Source organism: Mustela erminea, chromosome 4 (genome assembly GCF_009829155.1).
Source record: "Mustela erminea isolate mMusErm1 chromosome 4, mMusErm1.Pri, whole genome shotgun sequence".
NCBI lineage: Eukaryota > Metazoa > Chordata > Mammalia > Carnivora > Mustelidae > Mustela > Mustela erminea.
Window position 1 is genome coordinate 56,428,660 of NC_045617.1, and position 27,400 is coordinate 56,456,059.

The 27,400-nt window shown below is 38.1% G+C and overlaps 1 pseudogene; it reads right to left on the reverse strand.

Moving 5' to 3' along the window:
* Positions 1-4,283: 4,283 nt before the first annotated feature.
* LOC116589334 overlaps positions 4,284-27,400 on the reverse strand; it is a 46,959-nt pseudogene continuing 23,842 nt past the window's right edge.

A 27,400-nucleotide genomic window follows, 5' to 3' on the forward strand; every position in this document is an offset into this window, starting at 1 on the left:
TCAAATATAGCTTTTTGCTAATTATTATTCAGAAGCCACTAATAATTTTTAGATACTTTAATGAATTTATAATTTTTATGTAATTTAATAGTTTTTATTTTTGGCCCAGTTTTATAATTATTGACTGTATGAGTATAAGCCAATACCAGCTTCTCCATTATGGATGTATTTCTCTATTTTCTTACTTTCTTTGTATCATTTTTTTTTCATTTTAGTTTTGCTTTATTTAGCTTATTAGTTAATTGTTTTACCTTTTGGAATTACTGTATAAGAAGTATAACACACCTCCTTAATTTATAGAACATAATATTTAAAAATTACACATACTAAATCCAGTCAATACATGAATCTTAGATTAGTTAATTTCATTTTTTTTCCTTCCCAAATTGGTGTTATTATTTTAATGCATTTTAATTCTACATATATTTTAAATGCCATGACTTTACACTTCTAATATTTATTTAGTCCCATTTCTCATCACCATGTTATGTATTTGTTTTTCCAACTGTAATAATTATTCTTCTACCTGAAGAATTCCCTGCGTTTGTTCTTTTATTTCATTTTGTTTTTTAGTGTGAGATATTATTGGTTATGGTTCTCCCCAATTTTTCTTGTGTAAAAGTGTCTTTGATGTACTTTTGTTTTTGAAGGAAATTTTCACTAAGTTGGCAATTAATTCCTTTCTGCATTTTAAACATAGTCTTCTGCCTCCGTAGTTTCTGTGGAAAAGTCAGGTATCAGAGTAAAAGTATTATGTGATTTGCTGCCCTCTGCCTACTTTTAGGATTTTTCTTTGTGCCTTTGGTTTTCATCCATTTTAATATAACATTCCCAGAGTTCCAGGTATAGTTTTCTTTGAATTACTCTTCTGGAGATTCACAGAACTTCTCTAATCTGTGGATTATTATTGTTTCTAAGTTTTGAAAAAATTCTTAGCTATGATCTCATCAGTAATTTCTGTCTTTTCACACTCTTCCCTCCTAAGATTACAAATTTACATATAACAGGCTTTTTTTCTTTCTTGCCTATAGATGGCTTAAGATACTTTCATCTCATCTCTTTTTAATTTTGCAATGTTTTAATCTGTATATTTTCTAGTGACTTGGTTTTTGGTTCATATTTCTTAAATCTGCTGTATCTAATTTACTGTTATGTGCTTATTCTTTTAAAAAAATTATTATGTCATTTGCTACATCTTTTAATTTTGCTTTTCCTTCAGAATACTTTCATATATTCCAGTTTTTTATTGAATTTCTTAATCTTATACTCTATTTTATTGAATATATGAATCAATTATATTAATGTTCACAACTGGTAACTCTAATACCTGTAATCATTTATGGATTTGCTCTTTTTTTTTTCTCTCTCTTGCGTTTTGGGTTCTTCTTTTGTTTTTGTTTTTTGGTTAGTTATTCCTGTGGCATACTTGATCATTTTTTATTGAATTCCAGATAATGAGTATATAAAATCACAAATATAATTCGAGGCCCTTATTATCATTTTCTTTTTTCAGAGAGGATGTAATTTTGCTTTCAGGGAAGCTATTAAAATAGGGCAGATTTCATAGAATTAAAAGCTGGATTTCACTCTTTTATGCAGGTTAGTCTATTTTTGATTGGATTTTATCCTTAGAGTGTATAAGTTTTGGACTCAAACTGGAAGTCAGAATGCCCTTCAGTGGACCTAAACTATAATTTTTGTTTTCATGTTTCCACAAAATTGCTGGAATTTCTCTTCAACTTGCTAATTTCTTATTACCACATTCTGCTTATCTTTTTAGCCTCTTCATGTTGAAGTGCTTAAAAATGCCCTAAAAGTATTTTAAAAGTAGTAAATTTTTTAAAAGACTTTATTTATTTATTTGACAGAGATTACAAGTAGACAGAGAGGCAGGTAGAGAGAGAGGAAGGGAAGCAGGCTCCCTGCTGAGCAGAGAGCCTGATGTGGGGCTCGATCCCAGGATCCTGGGGATCGTGACCTGAGCCAAAGACAGAGGCTTTAGACCACTGAGCCACCCAGGCACTGCTAAAAGTAGTAAAATTTTTAGAATAGTTGTAATGTGGGGTTTAGCCCAATTTTTGTTTCTTTATTTCAGGATCCTAACTGTTGATGCCTTGGTTACCTTGATATCTCTTCAATGATATCAAACATATTTTTTTGCTTATCTGCTTTTTTTTTTAAGATTTTATTTATTTATTTGACAGAGAGATCACAAGTAGGCAGAGAGGCAGACAGAGAGAGAGAGAGGAGGAAGCAGGCTCCCTGCCAAGCAAAGACCCCGACGCGGGGCTCGATCCCAGGACCCTGGGACCATGACCTGAGCCGAAGGCAGAGGCCCAACCCACTGAACCACCCAGGAGCCCCTGCTTATCTGCTTTTTGATAGCAAAATATGTTTGATGATATAAAACATTTTTTTTTGCTTATCATATCTGCTTTTCTGTTTGTTTTTGGTGAAGGTATTGAAAGTCAACAAACTATTTCATGCTTATAAGAAAAAGAACTCTGAAACAGCTTTTACTTTTTAACTTTCAGTATCTTTGTTTTCCATAGAAACTAGACACCATTAACACTATTTTATTTTTTATTTTTTTAATTTATTTGATAGCACAAGTAGGCTGAGAGGCAGGCAGAGAGAGAGGGGAAGCGAGCTCCCTGCTGAGCAGAGAGCTCCATGCAGGGTTCCATCCCAGGATCCTGGGATCATGACCTGAGCTGAAGGCAGAGGCTTTAACCCACTAAGCCACCCAGGTGCCCCAAGACATCATTAACTCTTGAAAGCAGGTCACTCCAAAAATACTTACCCTCATAAGTCAGATTCTTCTATTTTAACAAACTCTACTGCATTATTTGTAAATGTAAAAATACATTTAAAAACTGGGAAATGAAATGTAAGAGTTTGTGCCAACAAGTTATCTAAATATTGATAGAATACATAAAACTAAATTCTCTATGTAACACACAGGGCTTTTAATATTGCAGAATTTTGGTCCTCTTATAAGGTAATATACAATACTATAAGTTATTCTTAGCTTACTTATTCCAAGAAATATGAAATATTCAAAATGAAAAATCCTTCCCATAACTTTTTTAGCTAATATCTAAATCAACTTAAGAGAGGTACATGAAGGGGAAAAAAAAAAAAAAAACTTTTTTTTTCTTAGAAAAAAACACTTTAATCACTGTCCTGAGAATAATGAATTAATTCTAAAATATCAAATTCACCAAATTTTGGCAAATGGAGCACCCGAAATAGATCACGGGCAACTATTTTTCCTTAAGTCTTTTTGCTTAAGAAATTCTGTTGGAAGCTTTTGGTATTGACAAAAAGAAGACACAAGTTTATCAAACTTCACTTTAATGGGTCTCAAAATTCTCTGACAAGATGTTCCTACTTTAGAAGAACTGATTTTAAAATCTCACAGTTTAAAACCACCTCAAAAATGGTCTGGAAAACATTCCTTTCCTTTTGAAGGTTTTACATAGCATTTATATCATTCATCAGTCTTTCACTATTAAATAGCAAGTGAGACAAAGAGCTCATAGACATTCTTCCACAGTCAGGACAGTGCAATGTTCTAGAGAATATTCATGTAGCCAGTCTGGGTTTTCTGATCCTAGTTGGTGACTTTGCCAGCCCCAGCAGCGTGTGCTGTCCGCTGCCATGATGGCACTTGTAACAACTGTCTGCATCATACCATGAACAGCAAAGTGACCCAGAGGACAATAAAAATGTTCAACACACATAATTTTGTTAGAAATCATTTCAATGATAGCAGCACCCCAGATTTCAACAATTTGGGCCAACTGGCATCTTCTTAATAGAGCAGCTACAATCTCCTTCCACTGCTTGGCAGACTTACAAGCAACGTGAGGAATGGAACACTCCAGCTCACATGGGTAACAGCATTAATCTGGCCCGAATGGTTTGGGATAATCACTTGAACAGTGAAGCCAGTTTCTTCATTAGTAAGTCATTTTTGCTGTCATCAGCCGCACTGTCACAAGCATTTTTGACAAACATGTTCTTGACATTGAAGCCCATGCTCTTCCCAGGCTTCACACAAAGTTTCAAAATGCATTCCAACAGACTTTATTTCAGTTGTCATGCTGAATGAAGCAAAGATGGTTGTTATGCCTGGTTCATTTTTTATTAAGCATACTCTATGCTGGGTCTCAAACTCACAGTGCTGAGATCAAGAATTGCATCCTCCATCAACTGAGCCAGCCAGGTGCTCCATTACGTCTGGTTTAGAACACTAGTCTCCGCTCAGCTCATAGCAGCTATACTACTAACACCAATTTTATAAACAATCTGGAGGGAGAGATGAAGGACTTGTCAATTGTATGACTTGGTGGCAGGATATAATCCAGAGCTTCAAGCAGTGTAATTCTACTGGCACTTCCATCCTTCTAGTGAATTTCCAGCTCTTGAACCAAGGTATTTTAGCACTTGGTTCCAACACATTCCACCACTCAAATCAGAAGTTGGCACAAATGTTACTGTGTTAAGTTTATGGAAATTTTTCTTAATGTAGAGGCTGACTTCCTCAAATCTCTTTTAATTATAGAATGGCTTGGTAGAATCCACTGTATTAACACCAACAGTTATTTGGTTGAAACCCAACATGTAAGCCAGTAGGGCATGCTGATAGGTCCACACAATCTTGGAGACACTCGCTTTAAATTTACAAATATCAGCAGCAAAGATCACTGTCAGCCTGAGGTGTATCTGTGATCATATTTTTTATAAAGTCTCTGTGTCCTGAAGTATTAGTGAAGGCCACATATTTACTGGTCTCAAATTTCCACAAGGAGATACCCAGGGCCATACCTTATTCACATTCAAGTTTAAGTTTTTCCAAGATCTAGGCATATCTAAAGGAAACTTTCCCATTTTAGCAGATTCATTCTCAAAAACGTTGATGGTTATTCTGTTGATTCCAGCCATATTTGTAGAACAGATGGCTGGTAGTAATAGACTTGCTTGAATTTACATGTCCAATGACAGCAGTATGATGGGAATCTTTTCCTTTTCCATTTTGGCTTAAATTTAGTGATGTTTTTCATAAGACCTGTGTTCTCATGGCAAACTCATAACAACAACAAAGAAATTTGTTTTTAACTAAATAAATTTTATAATGTTTTAGTAGCCTACTCTCCTTTATGCATGTCAGAATAGCCATTTTTCAAGAGACAGTATTGCTTCATTCTCTAAATATATGGATTTTGTCAACTGCCTTTAAGAAAGTATGGCACAATAGTAGTCTTACCATATTCTGTTTCTTATATTCTATTTACACAAATTATACAAATGGAAAGAACAAACAAAAGTAAGGGAAATTTTACAGTCTTTATGTATTTTACCATAATTGTGTTTTTTTCTTCTCACCTCAAAAAAAAAAAAAAAAAAAAAGTAGTATCTGAAAGTTATCACTGTCGGTCATTTTAGGTAACATAGCCAGAGGCAGTCCTCCTCAAGTGTTGTATTAAAGGGGATTTCTAAAATAGAGTCAGAGGGGATGAGATTTCCAGTTCTCAGAACTTCAAAGCAGATCAAACAAAGGGAACTCATCAGCTGGTGAGTTTTAAATCAATTTTGATGATAACTACTCATTTCCTAATGTTACTGTGACTAGAATATAAAGCAGATTTGTATACAAAAAACTTTCTAATGTTGGTTCTGAAATTGTCACTCACTGCATTATCAAAGTGAGTTTTTCTTATTAATGTGAAGTCCCACAAAAATATTGCCTAAAATACACATACTCTACATGAGTGTTTATTTTAATTGCAGTAAAAGACATCCATTAAAGTTTATGTTTATTAAATCTTATTTATATAAATATTATATTTTTAGTAAACTTAATATAAGTGAAACAGTGAAAAAAACCAACTACCTAAAAATGTTTCAAAACTGCTGTGAAGAAATCAGTTGCATTTCTCTACACCAACAACAAGACAGAAGAAAGAGAAATTAAGGAGTCAATCCCATTTACAATTGCACCCAAAACTATAAGACACCTAGGAATAACCTAACCAAAGAGGCTAAGAATCTATACTCAGAAAACTATAAAGTACTCATGAAAGAAATTGAGGAAGACACAAAGAAATGGAAAAATGTTCCATGCTCCTGGATTGGAAGAACAAATATTGTGAAAATGTCTATGCTACCTAAAGCAATCTACACATTTAATGCAATCCCTATCAATATCCCACCCATTTTTTTCAAAGAAATGGAACAAATAATCCTAAAATTTATATGGAACCAGAAAAGACCTCAAATAGCCAAAAGAATATTGAAAAAGAAAGCCAAAGTTGGTGGCATCACAATTCCAGACTTCAAGCTCTATTACAAAGCTGTCATCATCAAGATAGCATGGTACTGGCACAAAAACAGACACATAGATCAATGGAACAGAATAGAGAGCCCAGAAATAGACCCTCAACTCTATGGTCAACTAATCTTCAACAAAGCAGGAAAGAATGTCCAGTGGAAAAATGTCCAGCCTCTTCAATAAATAGTGTTGGGAAAATTGAACAGCCACATGCAGAAAAATGAAATTGGACCATTTCCTTACACCACACATGAAAATAGACTCAAAATGGATGAAGGTCCTCAATGTGCGAAAGGAATCCATCAAAATTTTTGAGGAGAACACAGGCAGCAACCTCTTTGACCTCAGCCTCAGCAACATCTTCTTAGGAACATCACCAAAGGCAAGGGAAGCAAGGGCAAAAATGAACTATTGGGACTTCAAGATCAAAAGCTTTTGCACAGCCAAGGAAACAGTTAACAAAAGAAAAAGACAACTGACAGAATGGGAGAAGATACTTGCAAACGACATATCAGATAAAGGGCTAGTGTCCAAAATCTATAAAAAGCTTAGCAAATGCAACACCAAAGAACAAATAATCCAATTAAGAAGTGGGCAGAGGACATGAACAGATATTTCTACAATGAAGACGTCCAGATGGCCAACAGACACACGAAAAAGTGCTCCATATCACTCGGCATCAAGGAAATACAAATCAAAACAACAATGAGATACCACCTCACACCAGTCAGAATGGCTAAAATTAACAAGTCAGAAAATGACAGATGCTGGCGAGGATGCGGAGAAAGGGGAACCCTCCTACACTGTTGGTGGGAATGCAAGCTGGTGCAACCATTCTGGAAAATAGCATGGAGGTTCCTCAAAATGGAAAATAGGGTATTTACCCTAAAGATACAAACGTAGTGATCCGAAGGGGCACGTGCATCCAAATGTTTATAGCAGCAATGTCCACAATAGCCAAACTATGGAAAGAACCTAGATGTCCATCAACAGATAAGTGGATAATAGCCAAACTATGGAAAGAACCTAGATGTCCATCAACAGATAAGTGGATAAAGAAGATGTGGTATATATACACAATGGAATACTATGCAGCCATCAAAAGTAATGAAATCTTGCCATTTGCGACAATGTGGATGGAACTAGAGGGTATCATGCTTAGCGAAATAAGTCAATTGGAGAAAGACAACTATCATATGATCTCCCTGATATGAGGAAGTTGAGATGCAATATGGAAGGTTAAGGGGTTAGGAGAGGAATAAATGAAACAAGATGGGATCGGGAGGGAGACAAACCATAAGTGACTCTTAATTTCACAAAACAAACTGAGGGTTGCTGGGGGGAGGGAATTTGGGAGGGGGGATAGGGTTATGGACATTGGGGAGGGTATGTGTTATGATGAGTGCTGTGAAATGTGTAAACCTGGTGATTCACAGACCTGTACCCTGTTTTTTATATGTTTATAAAAAATAAAAATTTTTTAAAAATTCCAAAAGAAAAGAAATTAAAAATAGAGCTTCCCTATGACCCTGCAATTGCACTACTGGGTATTTACCCCAAAGATACAGATGTAGTGAAAAGAAGGGCCATCTGTACCCCAATGTTTATAGCAGCAATGGCCACAGTCGCCAAACTGTGGAAAGAACCAAGATGCTCTTCAATGGAAGAATGCATAGGAAGATGTGGTCCATATACACTATGGAGTATTATGCCTCCATCAGAAAGGATGAATACCCAAGTTTTGTAGCAACATGGACGAGACTGGAAGAGATTATGCTGAGTGAAATAAGTCAAGCAGAGAGAGTGAATTATCATATGGTTTTACTTACTTGTGGAGCATAACAACATGGAGGGCATAGGTAGATGGAGAGGAGAAGGGAGATGAGGTAAACTGGAAGGGGAGATGAACCATGAGAGACTATGGACTCTGAAAAACAATCTGAGGGTTTTGAAGGGGCAGGGGGTGGGAGGTTGGGTGAGCCAGGTGGTGGCTATTATGGAGGGCAGGTATTGCATGGAGTACTGGGTGTGGTGCATAAACAATGAATTTTGTTATGCTGAAAATAAATTAAAAAGAAAAAAAAACTGCTGTGAAATGTGTTACATAGTCAATGATCATAATAACCAGTGATATAATAACCAGGAATATGTAACCCATAAACACTACATAATTAATAACATAATTATATAATCAATGAGTATAATAAGTAATCATTATAATATATATAATAATGTAGTGTGAGGTTCTTAAGACTGTTGATTAAAAAGCCCTCTGGTTCCATACAGAGTACTGCAAGAAGTCTTGATGTGAACTAATGTATACATCATAATTTATAGGTAATATAAAAATATCAACCTACTTTTTAAGTTTTAATTTTGTTAGAATCATGATTGATATGCTATATATTTATACTCAATTATTATCACTGTGTATTTTCTTATTCAACAATTACAATGCTTATCACTATTATGAAATGGTCTGTGATATTCTTATATCTTCAAAAAGGTTCTTATAATTGAAAAGCTTAGAAAATTATTGATATATTAAAAACACTATTTAACTTCCCTGGGCCTAATTTTTTTTTTTTCACTTTGGATGAAAATTTTACCATCTACCATATGGAAATGTAGTAGATGTTGAGGACATTTAGTAAATATTAATTTCTTTTTAAATTTTCTTTTATTTTTTTTAAGCTTTTATTTATATATTTGACAGAAAGAGAAAGTGGGAACACAAGAAGGGGGAGTGGCAGAATGAGAAGCAAGCAGGCTTCCTGCCGAGCATAGAGCCCAATGTGGGGCTCCATCCCAGGACTGAGATCATGACCTGAGCAGAAGGCAGACATTTAACAACTGAGCCATCCAGGTGCCCCATAAATATTAATTTCTTTACTTGTCTTTACCAACATGTACCGAAAGCATAGTTTTGCTTTGTAAGATAAATTATCACATTTAAATCAAAGTTATCAATTCTCAATTTTTTCACAATTCTGATTTTTTAAACAAATTACTAGAGAGAGAACTGATAGAAAAATTCAAACTACTAGCAGGAATTACCACTGAAGAGGAGCAAAACAATGACAAAAATATAGTTTAATAATCACTAAGCCTAATAATCACTAAGCCTAAACATTAAAAGAGGTCATTAAAATGAGAAATGATAATTATGTGATGTGATAGAGGCACTAGCTATTGCAACAATGGCAAAAATGTTAAATATATAAATGTATAAAATTAACACATACACCTTAAGCATACATAATGTTTTATGTCAAATTTCAATTTTTAAAAGTTAACATATTTATTTCTACTAAAAAACAATCAACCAAAACGTAAATGTCTAAGAGTTTAAGCTTTATGTACATTCTTTTCTTTAATATTTATAACAAATTTGCCTTTCACAAGAATATAGGAGTATTATTCCCACCTTACAGATGGGGAAACAAGGATATTAAGAAATCTCCCAAGACTACAGAACAAGTTAGTGATGGGGCTGACTTTAACTATACTTCCTTTCATTAATTAAATCTTACCCAAATCTGTGGGAGGGGTGGTCTCTTAATGGATTTTGATGCACTCTGGGCAATAATATGATGTGGGATTTGAGGTAAGAGGAAGAAAAAACTCACTGCCTCCTTTACTTTAAGAACTCATGCCTGTCTTTCCTTTCCTGGTTCATTAAGCATTTCCTCTCTCTCTCTTTCATGGGAAGGAGCAGCTTCCTATAAATTTCTCCCAGTCCTGTTATACTGTGAATGTTCCCATTTCTAGAGATATAAATTTAAGGGAGCTTTGACAGCTCTGGTTTTTCTGATACAGTCAAAGAGCCTTAGTCTATCTTTTCTGTGAAATGTTTGGTGTTTTTTTTGTTTTGTTTTGTTTTGTTTTTTAAGATAGCAGAAAAAAACTCTCTATTTATGTAGAGAGAAATAAAACTCCTTAGGCACTTTTCCCGGCATCATTCTTTGAAGTAAAAATTGATCTATGGTAGAATACTGTAATTAAGTGGCAACTATATTGCTAATTCCTCTGAGGAATGTCAGTGGCATAGACTGCCTGATCTGTGGAAAACAAGTTAGCAGAGTTAAGACTAACATAGGCTAGGCTTTTTCTCTTACCTTCATTGACTACCAGCCTTGCTGGTTTGTCATGGTTGAATAGGTATATTCAAGTATGAAAGAGTACTTGGGGGGCACCTGGGTGGCTCAGTGGGTTAAAGCCTCTGCCTTCGGCTCAGGTCATGATCCCAGGGTCCTAGGACCAAGCCCCACATCGGGCTCTCTGCTCCGCAGAGAACCTGCTTCCTCCTCTCTCTCCCCACCTGCCTCTCTGCCTACTTGTGATCTCTGTCAAATAAATAAATAAAAATCTATAAGAAAGAGTACTTGGTCCATGTTTTCCTTAACGACCTGTCTTAATAACATAGTCCTCTCTTGAGACCATTACTGCCATTGGAGCCAAATTCTGCTACTTTGGTGAACACTGATTAATCATACTCACTAGGTAACTATGTGTATACCACAGTTTACTGAATAAACTGATGACTGAGCATAAACATTTATCTACACAGGCAGAGAATTTCAGGAATAATTGGACTTTGAAACCATAACTACTAATGCAGAGGTGTCCTTAAGAGAATGTAACATTCAGAGAGTAACCTTTGTTGATTAATAGCTCATTTCTCAATTTCACTTTTCCTTAGCATCGCTTGACACTCAAAAACCTGTCAATATTGTGAGTGTAGTAAAATGTTTGTGTTAGTGTTTGGGAAATGATATTGATATACTATATAAGTCACTTTTACAGTAGTGACTACTGGCATATAAATGGTTTATTTCCATTTTTCCGCCGTGATATACTTTAAAAAATTCTTTCTCTGACTATATTTCTCTAAAATTTTTCCCTGTTTTCCCCCTTAAAGTAGGAAGGAAAGAGAAAGAGATTAATTCACAGATTTTATTCATGATAATGTCCCTTTTTTCCTTTCTGTAAATCAATATAGGAAGAGTGCAATTCAAACTCTTCTTGCCAAATGGGCAACTGTACTTTGAGCATATAATCCATTTGTTCAGGGTCCTGGGGCTCTGTTGTAAACTTCCAGGTACAAAAGAAAGGAGGAGTCTCGAGAGTAGGCTAGAGGATATAAAATGTAATGATAAAATACAAAGGTCAACAGGTGAATGAAACAGACAACTGTATGCATCAAATGTGATAATGGGATGTGACTGATTTGGTGAGAGGCCCAGAGTCTGGTCCTGGAGCTTTGAAGTAGTGGACCATGTCTCTGACCTCCCTGCTTCAGCCTCTTTAAGTGGTGTGGCAATAAGCCAAGTGCCCGGCTGATCTGACCTGGGGTTAAAGCTTGTTACTGAAGACTTCCACTCTCTATCCAGAGTGAAGGCTCCCACAGGAGAAAGTACAGATTCTTCTCTGTATGAAGACAACTGACATGCTCACACCTGCAGACATAACAGACATAAACAGGCTAGCGTTTTCTTATTATTTTTCCTAAAACACAAACACTGTAGATCTTATTAGACAAAGAGAATATGCAATTCACATATATCTTTCACAACTCTCTGTGTTTTTGTTGAACAAAAGTAGATACAAGTGGGAATAATTCTTTGTTTTCTCTATGGGATTATTCAGTGAGAAAATATACAAAGCAATCCAGCCATTCAGAAAATGATAAAAATCTATTAATATCAGCCTGCGTACTTGGAAAAGAAAGATATGCTATGATAACGAAAGCTGTTTGCCACTTACCTAGTCCTGTGCATAGTATCTCAGAGCAGGTTATCTATAAATGTTCTCTAGATGTCAATACTTTTGAGCCCACTGCATTTGTGCTCATGCATTAACAATTTTATAATCTTAAAAAGTTGCCTATTGCATTTGATGTATCAAGAGTAACTGTATGTCCATATTTCTTAGAAACAGGAAGTTTCATTTTAGATTCAGCACTAAGTGCATAGATAGTAAGAGTTATTTGAAGGAAATGTAAATAAATTATTTAAGTGGCACACATGATACTGTAAGAAAAAAATAAGCCATGTTAAGCTGCATCCTGGAAGGTCCATAAGCAATTAGGGTTGCATCTCAACTCCTTATAAAACACATAATCATAATGTCTGTATGATAAAAAAAAATTACTCTAATATTGACCCTGAAGGAATGAAATTCTCCTTTTAAACTTGAAATCAGGAACATGAAAGCAAATCTCAATTTTTCTTAAAGTGTGACCCTGAATAGAATCGCTTGGGGACTCTTGTTAAAAATGCAGACTCCTGAAATTCTCCAAAATAATCAACTGTAAAAGCTTACTTGTAAGGAAGAGATGACAATATCTAATACTAGCTTCCTTAAGTAGATCTCATATATCTGTTAATTTATCCATTTAGCAAATGTTTATTGTGTACTTACTAAATTTGCAGTACTTTCAGACTTGGGATTAAAGACGGATCAAATGATTCCTGCTGCAGAGAACCTCAGAGTTTCTTGATAATGACAAAATTCAAATTATTGTTATTGCAATACAATGGAGATACCACCTGGAAAAACTGGACCCAGAGTGGTAGAGGATAAAGAGATGTCAGGTTGATGAAGAACAATGCATGGTCTCCACTAAAAAAACCTAAGTTTGGAGATGATCAAAGGTAAAGAGATGAGTTTGGGGACCATCACGATGAATCAGAAGAGAGATGCAGATTGAAAAGAGTATACACAATTTTTCCTTCCTTCTTTTGGAAATAAACTTCCCCGTTCCTATGGCAAACTGTTCCCTGCCTCTCTCCCCAGACACACACACACATGCATGCACACACACACACACACACACACGCACACCCATGGGATTTTGTTAGTGCTGTCAATCATAGTACTATATTATCCTGATAAAATGAAAGGTCCAAGGTTTGTGTGTATTACTGACCATAGTGATTATCTATCCCTTCCATTACTACTTTCAGTGGATAAGAAACTGCTTATGACAAAGGATGTGAAAGGAACCAAATAATAACCAAAAAATGAAACCAGAGCAATTTCATAGGTGCAGAAGGATCAACAAAAGTAAAACCCAATGGTAATTTTGGGAATATTTTAAGTAATATAAGCATCCATTGAAGCTATAACCAACCTCAGACAATTCTGTTAATGCTCTTTTCCTCTTTCTCCCCTTTCTTTCTTTCCTTGACATCAGGAAGGTCCTGTAATGGTGGCTGTGCAAGGATGGAGTATTAGCATTGGGGTTAGGGAGCTTTATAAGCTAGGAAATTGCCTACATAAGGGGTTGAGCAAATAAGAAAATATGCTGAGGATGATGGGGCTTGGTTTCTCACTGATGAAGAAGTGAATACAAATACGGAACAGGAGAAGATTCCAATGGCTCATCATCTCTGTAGTGTAGAATGGAATAAGAGGTTTAGTAGAAAATGTAAATAAAAGGCAAGCCAAATTTTGAGGCCTCAGTGTCAATGAACCAAACTTGCATGCAGGCCCTGATTTCTACATACTATTCTTCACTAAAAGAACCAAGAAGCTTATCCAAATCAGGGTCAAGGAAAGTAGAGAATGAGCTTGGAACATCTTTTTATGCCAAAACAGGTTGGAAGACATATCTAACTGGAGGGGTTCCTCCTGTCCAAATATGAGAAAATTTCAGCATCAAAATAATCATATGGATGGGTTACAAACCACTGAACTAATAAAAATAGGTAGAGATTAGGAGAAACATTCTTTAGAATAGAATATCAAAAAATAAATGTAGGAAAAGTGTTGAAATTTGAAATACCCATTATAGCAATAATAAATTCAATACATGCTGCATCTAGAGGTGAACGTGAGCTGAAGAATGGGATATTTGCATGAAACCAAAGTATCTCCAAAAAAAAAAAAAAAAAAGTCAGTAATTCCAAAGTAATGTTCCAGAGGAGAGTCCTGGCAGACATAATATCTATCAAGTAATCAAATTAGCACTATCAGTAATGGAACAAATTAGCATCATGTGCCACCTAATAGAATATAATGAAACCACCACCTCCCTTCTGAAGTATTCTTGCCAAAAATGCATAATGTGCTTCTCTTCTAGAGGAAACGTTAGACGAATCCACATTGAGGAAAACTCTACAAAATGAATGCTCAACTTCAGAAACTGTCAGGTCATGAAGGCAAGGAGTGACTAAAGCCTTGCTCCAGGATTGAAGGAGCCTAGAGAGACATGGCAACTGGGTACAGTAAGAGGTCCTGGAATTGTACTCTTACGATAAAAGGCATGACTGGGCCATTGGCCAAACTTAAAAGGACCTCTGGATAAAGAGTATGTTGGTATTTCTTTATAATAGTCTTTTTACTTTTCATGTCTAATGTTATTTCAAACTTTCTAAAAGATCACTTGAAAATTAAAAAAAAAAAAAAAGTTTAAGCATTTCTTCCCCAAATTACTATTATCTCTAGTAATTTCCCTGTGGGCCTGAAGAAATAGCGGGGTAGTATAGTGATATGATTACTTGCTGTACTTTTAGGTGTATGCCACTCAAAATAATCAACAGAATTCAAAATGGGGTATTTGATCAGACATACTGAGTATGGGAATAGTAAGTCATCAATAATAGTAGCTGGGTGTCCCCAGAATTTAGTATGTTCTCATTTAATTTTCATACCACTCAAAGAACTAAGTATAATATGACTTTCATTTTCCTGATAAGAAAACTGAAATCCAGATAGGTTGAATAAGTTGTCCTAATTCATGATGTTTAGTAGATGATGGAGCTGGGGATTAGAACCCAGGCAGCCTGCTGCCGTGACCTACCTTATTAGCCACTTTGGTATCCTGTTTCTCATATTTCGAGGTAAGGTCCAGCTTTGGAAGGCAAGACTGGCGTCAGGGATGGATACCACTGTGAAAGATTGATTGCTCCTATGGGCTAGGACCCCGACTAGTTGGGAGGAGGTAGGAAAGAGACAAATTCTTCTCTTTGTCCCCTTCCCCTGGTCAACAGAAGTAGGTCAGTGCACAAAGGCACAAGTCAAACAGGTTGGGGGGTAGAGGGCTCTCCTTTTCCGAAGAGACTAGAGCACCAGGCAGTACAGCTGGGCAGAGTACAGAGTATGGAAGGCAACATCAAGGAGTCCAAATCAATTGCACATCCCATACACAGGGACTGTGGGGATTCCTGCCCAATGTCCTCCACTCTCTCAGGACTGGTCCCAAACAAGGGACATGTCATGCTACTCTGGATCATCCAGCTGTCAGGGCTACACAAGGCAAGACTGGGAGAGAGGAGCCTGACTCACAAAGTGGCTTGATAGGTCTTATTACAATATTCACTTCCCAAGTGAGAACAGGGGGACCCCCAGTTTCCTCAGTATAAAACACTTTTTCCTCTTCGTCCTTCTGTGGCTCTCTGGCTCCCAGGGCCCTCTAGGGTTGCAGCAGTGACACCGTAGAGCATTTTAATGGTTTAGGGTTATGCAGCAGTCAGCAACTCCCTTTTAACTACCTCATTTCCCCTTTCCCCCAGAAAGACCAGTTTGCACAGCCAGCAGTATTTAAAGCTCTTCATCCCAGCTTTTCATTTCTCCAGATAGTCTCACACACTCATCTCGTGTTATAGGTCTGCTCATTGAAATAAACTGACTAATCCAAACGGAGACTGACCTTGGCCCCTCTGGTAGCCACTTCCCACATACTATTTCCCGCAACACCTACATGGTTCCCCTCTTTCTGGCTTTCAGATTCAAAGTCAAAACAAAATGTCAAACTTCAGGTCTCTCAAAGGGCCAACTCACCAGGGCTTAGCAGCAACACCATGCTTGTTGCTCATTAAGCGTCCCCCTAGGGCAAGGGAAGTAAAAGAAATGCGCCAGGCAAAGCTATAAATCTAAATAAAAGGACTTATTCTTAAGGCTGATTTTTGCAGATACCTGCAACCTAGATAAAATCCAGACAGACTAGTTTTGCTGAGAATAGCAATGATGTCTATAAAGGCCTGTTTGGGTTTGAAGTGTAATGGCCAACAGTGTAATAGCAGTCCTTAGATTTTACAACCACAAATTAATAATGTCTGGAATATTTTGCAAGAGAAAAGAAAACTAAGAGTGTTGAAGAAAGCAGCGGGAAGTAAATGAACAGCTCCAAATCTTGTTCTAAGGGGCATCTGGGTGGCTCAGTGGGTTAAAGCCTCTGCTTTCAGCTCAGGTCATGATCTCAGGGTCCTGGGATCCAGGCCTGCATCAGGATCTCTGCTCAGCGGGGAGCCTGCTTCCCCCTCCCTCTCTGTCTGCCTCTCTGCCTACTTGTGATCTCTCTCTCTCTGTCAAATAAATAAATAAAATCTTAAAAAAAAAATCTTGTTCTAAATTAGCCTTCAGGTGTGAACCTTTTGACAAACTGGGCTCAAACCATGTTCTTTGCCCAGTGCAGTGTTACAGGATGGAGTGAGGGACAGCTTGAACATACTCCACCTACTCACCTGTGTTCCCCAACTGCTCTTTCATTTAGAAAAAAACTTACAAATCATCTAAACCTTCTCTCTTGGAAAAACCAGACCAAGTCCATTAGCCACAGAACTGCCAAACACAATATCCTTAGGAAGATGTGCTGTCACAAAGCTTTCGGTTGTGGGGGGTGATCTTGCCTTGGTTCTGTTACATGACTTTTCTCAGTGTTGAGAAGCATAGCCAGAGGGGAGCACGCATTTCCTTTAATTAAAAAATAGCTGTGAATGAAGGAGTCACTTAAATGTGTGGAACTAAGTAGAGAGACTAGAATGTGTTTTATCTCCAGCAGAATAACAAGTTGCCAATGAATGCAGAACATTTCAGGGCCTGGATAAACACTGGGATCATTTCATGAAATATTACATGAGGGCCATATTTCACAAATAATTGTTATACTTTCAGGTGCCTCATTCTCACAACCCCCATAAAATTTACTTCAGTTGTTTGCAGTCTGGATGCCTCAGCAGATAATTTCCAAATCTTGCCTCAAAGATTCTTCTTTGCAAAGCTGTCACTTGATACTCGGAAAAGTCAGAGATTTGTGATTTCTAAGTCTGCCACTTGCTATGAGGCCATAAACAAAACACAAATCTTTCTGAATCCGGTTATGTTTTTTGTAAATGGGATGTGAGGATTCAACGAAGCAATGAGTTAAGATAACTTTATCCTTGCCTGTGGAGGTAAACAGAAGTAGATTCCTTCTCTCACAACCTCTTGACAAGGTCATCTCTGACACTGGGCTACTACTCTGGATAACAGGCTGGTTGTTGATGGCCCACGCTAGAGGCAGAATTGCAGGTGTAATGCCTAGAAGGAAGCAACCTGTTGCTTGGACAAGGGTCTTTCCTATTGTTTGCAAGATTCTGTAGATCATGGTGGTGTTTCTGTGGCCTGAACCTATACTGGCAAGTGGCTGCTACAGTAGAGGACAAAGGGAACAGAGGATCTCAAAAGGTTCGTTAGGGATCCCTGCACTAAGCAGCTTCCAAACTTTCAGGTTCTAGAGCTAAGTACAAATTCATATAAAATGGTGGATGGAGGTAAGGGTGCCAGTTTCTGTCCTTTAAAAAACAAATTATTAAAAAAAAAATACCATCTTTATTGGCATTTTATAATACAAAAACCATTTTAACATCAAAACTTTTTAAAGAAATGTATTTGAATTAGAAGAACTTTCTTTCCAATAAGATGTATTTAATTCTATGATAAAAGTATTGTGTTGCCCATAGATGATTCATTCTACCACAGACTAATGGAAGCCCTGTGAAATCAAATGGGTCTGTGGGTGGGCGTTTAGAAATCAATATTCTAAAGAACCTAAGCCTTGTAATCAAAAGCAGTTTACTCTTTTTTTTAATTTTAAGATTTTATTTATTTATTTGTCAGAGAGAGTGAGGACAGGTAGACAAGAGTGGCAGGCAGAGGCAGAGGGAGAAACAGGCCCCCTGCTGAGCAAGGAGCCCAATGTAGGACACGATCCCAGGACGCTGGGATCATGACCTGAGCTGAAGGCAGTCGCTTAACCAACTGAGCCACCCAGGCATCTCCAAAAGCAGTTTACTGATAGAAATCCCTATCAGTAGCTTGTAGGCTTGGTTTTAAATATTTTTTTAAAGTCTTTCTTCTGTTACTATATGATATTGGTGCGTGGTATTTGTGGCCAATAGTGGTATACCTGTCCTCTTTTTTAAAAATTTTTTTATTTATTTTTTATTTATTTGTCAGAGAGAGGTAGAGCACAAGCGGGGAGAGCAGCACACAGAGAAGGCAAAAGAGCGGGCTCCCCACTGAACAAGGAGCCCAATGTGGGACTGGTTCCAAGGACCATGGGACCATGACTCCAGCCAAAGGCAGACACCCACCAACTGAGGCCACCCAGGCATCCCAGTATATATGCCCTCTAAAACACTGGAAATTCTTCCACATTTGTGGTTTTGTCCAGAGATATAAAAAATAATATTTGCTAAAACCAATATGTCTAAAGTAATTTGACTTTTGGGACACCTGGGTGACTCAGTCAGTTAAGTGTCTGCCCTCAGTTCAGGCCATGATCTCAGGGTCCTGGGATCAAGCCCTGCATTGGGCTCCATACTTAGTGTGGAGTCTGCTTCTCCTCTCCCTCTGCCCTTCCCATTCATGCTTCCTCTCTTTCTCTTTCTCTCAAATAAATAAATAAAATCTTTAAAAGAAAAAAATAAAGTGATGTCACTTTCTTAAAGATGATCTATTGTGTAAGATGCAGTCAGTTCTCATGAGGTTAGCTTAGGCCTCATACAAAATCCTAAAAATCCCAGTATACATGTTGGACAGCTGTCCTATTAAGCCCAAGTGAAAAATATCATAATTTGATTAATATTCTTGATACCATTCTGTTCACTATAGTCTTCTTGTTATATTTGTTATATAATGATATATATTGCAAACCATGATTCAAAGCCTTACTGCCTTCCTATGACAATAAATGGCAAACAGAATGAGATTAAGAATTCAGAAATAATAATTTTATGAAACCACTAATGAAAACTCCTATAAAAAATTTCAGTTAGACGGTAGATGCCTGTAGAGAGAAAGATGAATCTTAAATGTTATAATATAGAATGCCACTTGCATGGGACCTAACATAAACTCTCTAAAAAGTAAAATGGAGATTCATGAACATCACCAGAAGACAATGTGTTGGGATGATAACATCTTCTATGCACCATGGTTTTTCAAGTGTCCTTTCTTATCATAAGAATAAAATATAGTAAGACTATATAAAAGTGAAAATGGGAGATGAAATTTAGGCATGTGGGATAATATTCACATTAGCGTTTAACGAAAATATCTTTTCAAATTCTGTTATTTATTCAATATGCTGCTGTTCTCCTTTTTCCTAACAAGTCATTTGTCATTCTGCAAATACTCAGTAATACACAACTATTCACTAGTGAACACTCTGAAATGACATGTTTATGCTAATTCTCAAAAAGGCAAATCCTAAATGCCTAATGTAAAACAAGTCTATCTATTACCTAACAATTATATCCAGTTTTACATGAATGAATGTAATTGAATATCATGGAACAAACAGTGTAAGATGGTATTCCTTTTTTCTCCATTCCAACCTATTGCAGCCTATCCACTTGAAGGATTTATCATTGTGCAAGACTAGGTAGGGATGACTGAATAGAATTTAAATCTTCATTAACCACTAATTGGAAAGAAAGTGTGGAATGTCAAACCTGGAGGGATTTTTCCCCCCCACAATAAAATCTACTCTTTCCTAATAGGCTTAAAAAGCAATTTAATAAACCATCCTATCTTATAAAATTAATGAGGCATTTTCATGAGACAGTTTGACATGTTGGGGGAGCTGAGAATCCCATGGGAAGGCATGTTGACTCACTGACATGGTACCCTTGTGCAAAGCAGTGTGGAATTAAGTTTGAATTTTTATGAACAAAAACACTGCTAATGGAAAATGAATCCCACTGAGCCCACATCATTCCCCTGCACACCGCCCTTGTTAGATGAAAGACTTAGGTTTAGTGTAGAGCTCGAGACCTGAAAGCTGAAACAATAATATGAACTACAATAAAAGAAGGTGGTCAAATCTGTTGTTTTGATTGCATCAGTGTGCCAATGATTAGGCTGACTTCTGATTCTGAACTTCCTCAAGCCCATCTCCAACCCCACTTGTTAACACTGGGCTTCAGTTCCTCCTTCCAATTCCTCATTTAGACACTGTCCTACCATCATCGTAAAATCTGTACACCTAAGGTTGAATTTATTATCTTCCACCCCAGTCAGCTAATTCTCCAAAATGTGCTTTCTGTGGGAGCTGTGCCAACCTTTCAATTAAGGACAAACAGTATACCTGGTATAATCAGGCTCAAGGGGTAAACACACATGAAATGGCAAAGGCTCCAGTAAAGATGGTTAGTGTTACAGATTCGTGTTCCTCAGAATTCATATGTTCATGTCCTAACCTCTGAGTTGATTGTATTTGGAGATAATGCATGTAGGGATGTAATTAAGGTTAAATAAGGTCATAAAGATGGGGCTCTAATCTGATAGGGCTTATATCTTTCTTCAAAACAGAAAGAGATGAGGAGGGAGTCAAGATGGTGAAGTAGCAGGCTGAGACTACATCAGGTAGCAGGAGATCAGCTAGATAGCTTATCAATCCATTGTGAACTTCTACAAATCCCTTGACTGCTTTTGATGGTTTTTGTAGTTTTAGAGGAAAGCAGATTACACCCTGATGTCCCTCTCAGAGAGAAGCCTCAGTCTGGCTGCAGAGCCCAGATGAGTTCCTCTTTTGCCGCTGGCAGAGCAGGTTCAGAGTCCTGGGGACGCAGGATCTTTTGCTTGTACCCAAAACCACAGCAGCGGTGGCAGTCTGGGAGCTCCAGACCGCCAAAGAGGTTCCAAGCAGCGATCGCACACTGAGATTTTTCCGCTGGCCTGGGCTGGGAATGCCTGGTCTTTCTGGGTCTAAGAGTGCCCAGCTTGCGCGCACCTCTTTCAGGGGCAGCTATGGGTTGTGTGCGTGTCTCAAGCACTGAGAACGGGGCGCAGGTCCGAAAGCACCAGGCTGGGCTTTTGCACACCTCTGTCAGGGGAGAGACTGGGACACCGTCTTAGGCTCTGAAACAATGGTGCGGGTCAAAGAGAGCTGGCCGGGCCTTTGTAACTCTCTCAGGGGAGTATGAGGGATGTGTGCATGTATCTCAGGCTTTGTAGCAGGGTTCACGCGTTCTGCCATCTGGCATGGCTCCCATCCCCTCACAGGAGCCAGAACCCACGCATTCTCGGGTGCGCTGGCAGCTTGGGGACCAAGACCTGGTTTCTCCACCGCACTCTCTCTGGCTCATCACCAGGGGAGGCTCTTCTGGGACCGGGGACTTAAGCCCCTGTCCCTAGCTGCCCCAATTCCCACAATTTCCCCCCGCGATCCTTTGCTCTTTTGGAGTGCTTTCAACCAGTCTCCAAGTTAATGCTGGTCCCCAGACACAGGGCACTCTCGCTTGTATTGGGGTATTACTTTCCAACCGGTCACCTCTGGTGGCTCCCTCCCCCTTTTGTTTATCTTCTGATATCAGTCTGCAGTTCCCACTCCACTTTACCTGCCCACTGGTGTCTTCTGCCCCTGTAGAGATCCAGACGTGTATGATTCTGATCTCAGGCTGATTTCATGGGTGATCGGAGTTCTTTGGTAGGTAATCAGCTCACTTTAGGGTACAGGTTGAAAAGGCACCTCTTCCTACTTCCCCGCCATCTTACCCCCCCCCCCCCCGCGGACATCTACAAATCCAACAGGAGATCAAAAAGAAGAACAGCAACAATTCTAGAAACAGAAAATTGACCACTTTCTGAAAGGTAGGACTGGCGGAGGAGTGAATCCAAGTGACAGGAAGACAGACCACAGGGGAAGGGGCCAGCTCCCAGCAAGTGGCAGAGCAACAGAGCACAAAATCCGGACTTTTAAAAGTCTGCTCCACTGAGGGACATTGCTCCAGAGGCTAAACTGGGGTGAAGCCCACGTGGGGTCATTATGGCCCCAGGTCCCACGAGGTCACAGAAGTATCGGGGGTGTCTGAGTGTCGCAGAGCTCGCAGGTATTAGAGTGGGGAAGCCAGCTACAGAGACAGAGCCGAGGAGTGAGCTCTCGAGCTCAGGGTTACCTTGAACCAGTCGCAGGCTGGATGAGCTCAGAGCACAGCCAGAGGCCTGGGACACAAGAGTGATTGAGCGCTTGTCTCTGAGGGCACACTGAGGAGTGGGGCCCCAAGCTCTCAGCTCCTCTGGGCCAGAGATTGGGAAGCTGACATTTTCATTCCTGTCCTCCGGAACTCTACAGAAAGCATTCAGGGAACAAAAGCTCCCAAAAGCGAAAGCAAGGGAATTACTTAGCCCAGCCCCTGGTAAGGGCGATGCAATTCCGCCTGGGGCAAAGACACTTGAGAATCACTACAACAGGCCCCTCCCCCAGAAGATCAACAAGAAATCCAGCCAAGACTAAGTTCACATACCAAGGAGAACAGCAGAATCCCAGAGAAGGAGAAAGCAAAGCATGGAGTTCATGGCTTTATCTCCATGATTCCTTATTCTTGCAGTTAATTTAATATTTTTTAATTTTATTTTTTTTCTACTTCTAAGTTTTTTAACTTTTACCCTTTCCTCTTTTAACGTTTTTTAACTAGTTTATCTTAACAATAAATTTCATTAAAAAAATAATCTTTTGAACCTTCATTATTATAGTCATATTTTATCCTTCATTGTATCTAACTTTAGGATTTTTTTCTTCTAAAAAATTTGGGGTACAACTCCTCCTAATAGATCAAAATATGCCCTAAATCTAGCTCCGGCCTTGTTCTAGTTACAAGCCCAAGCAAAATCTCTCCACTTTCTTTTTCTTTATTCTCCCAACCAATTTACTTTATCAACACCTTTTTTAGAAATTAAAAAGACAAAATTTTTTTTCATTTTTATAAGCATATTCCATCCCTTCATTGTGTTTACCCTTATATATGTTTTTCATTCTTTAAAATTTTGGGAGATACTTTCTTCTAAGAAACCAAAATACTCCCAAAATTAAGTGGGGGACCCTGTTCTGGTCACCAGTATAATATATAAATTTTTCTTTTTTATATTTTTTTAAATTTGTTTTCTTATTTTTTTCTTTTTTCTTTTATTTTTTTTCTGAACATCCTTTTATCCCCTTTCTCCCCTCCATGATTTGGGGTCTCTTCTGATTTGGTTAAAGCACATTTTCCTGGGGTCTTTGCCACCCTTTTAGTACTTTATTTGCTCCTCATTTTATGAGGCTAGCATCACCTTGATCCCAAAACCAGACATGGATCCCATCAAAAAAGAGAACTACAGACCAACATCCTTGATGAACACAGATGCAAAAATTCCCACCAAAATACTAGCCAATAGGATCCAACAGTATATTAAAAAGATTATTCACCACGACCAATTGGGATTTATTCCAGGGCTGCAAGGTTGGTTCAACATCCACAAATCAATCAATATGATACAATACATTAATAAAAGAAGGAACAAGAACCATATTATACTCTCAATAGATGCTGAAAAAGCATTTGACAAAGTACAGCATCCCTTCCTGATCAAAACTCTTCAAAGTGTAGGGATAGAGAGCACATACCTCAATATCATCAAAGCTAAAAACCCACTGCAAATAACATTCTCAATGGAGAAAAACTGAAAGTTTTTCTGCTAAGGTCAGGAACACGGCATGGATGTCCATTATCACCACTGCTATTCCACATAGTACTAGAAGTCCTAGCCTCAGCACTCAGACAACAAAAAGAAATTAAAGGCATCCAAATTGGCAAAGAAGTCAAACTATCACTCTTCGCAGATGATATGATACTCTATGTGGAAAACCCAAAAGGCTCCACTCCAAAACTGCTAGAACTTGTACAGGAATTCAGTAAAGTGTCAGGATATAAAATCAATGCACAGAAATAGTTGCATTTCCCTACACCAACAACAAGAAAGAAGAAAGAGAAATTAAGGAGTCAAGCCCATTTATAGTTGCACCCAAAACCATAAGATACCTAGGAATAAACCTAACCAAAGAAGCAAAGAATCTGTACTCAGAAAACTATGAAGTACTCATGAAAGAAATTGAAGAAGACACAAGGAAATGGAAAAATGTTCCATGCTCCTGGATTGGAAGAATAAACATTGTGAAAATATCTATGCTATCTAAAGCAATCTACATATTTAATGCAATCCCTATCAAAATCCCATCCATTTTTTTCAAAGAAATGGAACAAATAATCCTAAAATTTATATGGAACCAGAAAAGACCTCAAATAGCCAACAGAATATTGAAAAAGAAAGCCGGGGTGCCTGGGTGGCTCAGTGGGTTAAAGGCTCTGACTTCAGCTCAGGTCATGATCTCAGGGTCCTGGGATCGAGCCCTGCATCAGGCTCTCTGCTTTGGCGGGAGCCTTCTTCCACCTTCCTCTCTCTCTGCCTACTTATGATCTCTGTCTGTCAAACACATAAATAAAATCTTTAAAAAAAAAAAAAAAAAGAAAGAAAGAAAGAAAAAAAAGAAAGCCAAAGTCGGTGGCATCATAATTCCGGACTTCAAGCTCTATTACAAAGCTATCATCATCAACACAGTATGGTACTGGCACAAAAGAAGACACATAGATCAATGGAACAGAATAGAGAGCCCAGAAATAGACCCTCAACTCTGTGTTCAACTAATCTTCAATAAAGCAGGAAAGAATGTCCAATGGAAAAAAGACAGCCTCTTCAATAAATGGTGTTGGGAAAATTGGACAGCCACATGCAGAAAAATGAAATTGGACCATTTCCTCACAGCACACACGAAAATAGACTCAAAAATGGATGAAGGACCTCAATGTGAGAAAAGAATCCATCAAAATCCTTGAGGAGAACACAGGCAGCAACCTCTTCGACCTCAGCCTCAGCAACTTCTTCCTAGGAACATCACCAAAGGCAAGGGAAGCAAGGGCAAAAATGAACTACTGGGATTTCATCAAGATCAAAAGCTTTTGCACAGCAAAGGAAACAGTTAACAAAACCAAAAGACAACTGACAGACTGGGAGAAGATATTTGCAAACGACATATGAGATAAAGGGCTAGTATCCAAAATCTATAAAGAGCTTAGCAAACTCAACACCCAAAGAACAAATAATTCAATCAAGAAATGGGCAGAGGACATGAACAGACATTTCTGCAAAGAAGACATCCAGATGGTCAACAGACACATGAAAAAGTACTCCACATCACTTGGCATCAGAGAAATACAAATCAAAACCACACTGAGATATCACCTCACACCAGTCAGAATGGCTAAAATTAACAAGTCAGGAAATGACAGATGCTGGCCAGGATGCGGAGAAAGGGGAACCCTCCTACACTGTTTGTGGGAATGCAAGCTGGTGCAACCACTCTGGAAAACAGCATGGAGGTTCCTCAAAATGTTGAAAATAGAACTATCCTATGACCCAGCAATTGCACTACTGGGTATTTACCCTAAAGATACAAACATAGTGATCCGAAGGGGCACATGCACCCGAATGTTTATAGCAGCAACGTCCACAATAGCCAAACTATGGAAAGAACCTAGCTCTCCATCAAGAGATAAATGGATCAAGAAGATGTGGTATATATACACAATGGAATACTATGCAGCCATCAAAGGAAATGAAATCTTGCCATTTGTGACAACGTGGATAGAACTAGAGGGTATTATGCTTAGCAAAATAAGTCAATCGGAGAAAGACAACTATCATATTATCTCCCTGATATGAGGAAGTGGAGATGCAATGTGGGGTGTTTGGGGGGTAGGAAAAGAATAAATGAAACAAGATGGGATCGGGAGGGTGACAAACCATAAGTGACTATTAATCTCACAAAACAAACTGAGGGTTGCTGGGTGGAGGGGGGTTGGGGGGGTGGGGTTATGTACACTGGGGAGGGTATATGCTATGGTGAGTGCTGTGAAGTGTGTAAACCTGGTGATTCACAGACCTGTACCCCTGGGGATAAAAATACATTATATGTTTATAAAAAAATAAAAAAATTTAATAAAAAATTAAAATTAAAAAATAAAATGGGCAGAAGACATGAACAGATATTTTCCAAAGAAGAAATACATATGGCCAATAGACATGAAATGATGCTCAACATCATTCATCATTAGGGAAATGCAAATCAAAATCACAATGAGATATATCCTCACACCTGTCAGAATGACTAAAATAAAAAACACAAGAAACAATAAGTGTTAGTGAAGATATGGAGAAAAAGGAACACTTGTGCATTGTTTGTGGAAACACAAGCTGGTGAAGCCACTGTGGAAGACAGTACATAGATTCTTCAAAAAATTAAGAATAGAATTAGTATATGGTCATATAATTCCACTACTGGGAATTTATCCAAAGAATATGAAAATAGTACTTTGGAAAGATATATGCACCCCTACATTAATTGCAGCATTATTCACAATAGCCAAGATATGGAAGCAACCCAAGTGTTCAACCATAGATGAATGAGATAAAGAAGTGGTGTGTAACATATAATGGAATATTACTCAACCATTCAAAAAGTGAAATCTTTCAATTTGCAACAACATGGGTGGATCTAGAGGGCATAATGCTAAGCAAAATAAGTCAGTCAGAGAAAGACAAATATCATGTGATTTCACATCACAAAGGATGTGGAATTTAAGAAAACAAAATGAAGAAAGACAAGAAAAACAAAAAACCAAACTCTTAACTATAGAGAACAAACTGGTAGTTACAGAGGGGAGGTGGGTGGGCCGGGGGGGGGGTGGTGAAAGAGGTGAAGGGGATTAAAAGTACCTTTATTGTGATGAGCAGTGAGTAAGGTATGTAATTTTTTATTTTTAATTTTATTTAGTTACTTGACAGAGAGAGAGAGCACAAGCTGGCAGAGTAGCAGGCAGAGGGACAGGGAGAAGCAAGCTCCCTGTCAAGCAAGGAGCCAGACATGGGGCTTGATCCCAGAACCCCAGGATCATGACCCGAGTTAATGGCAGTCGCCTA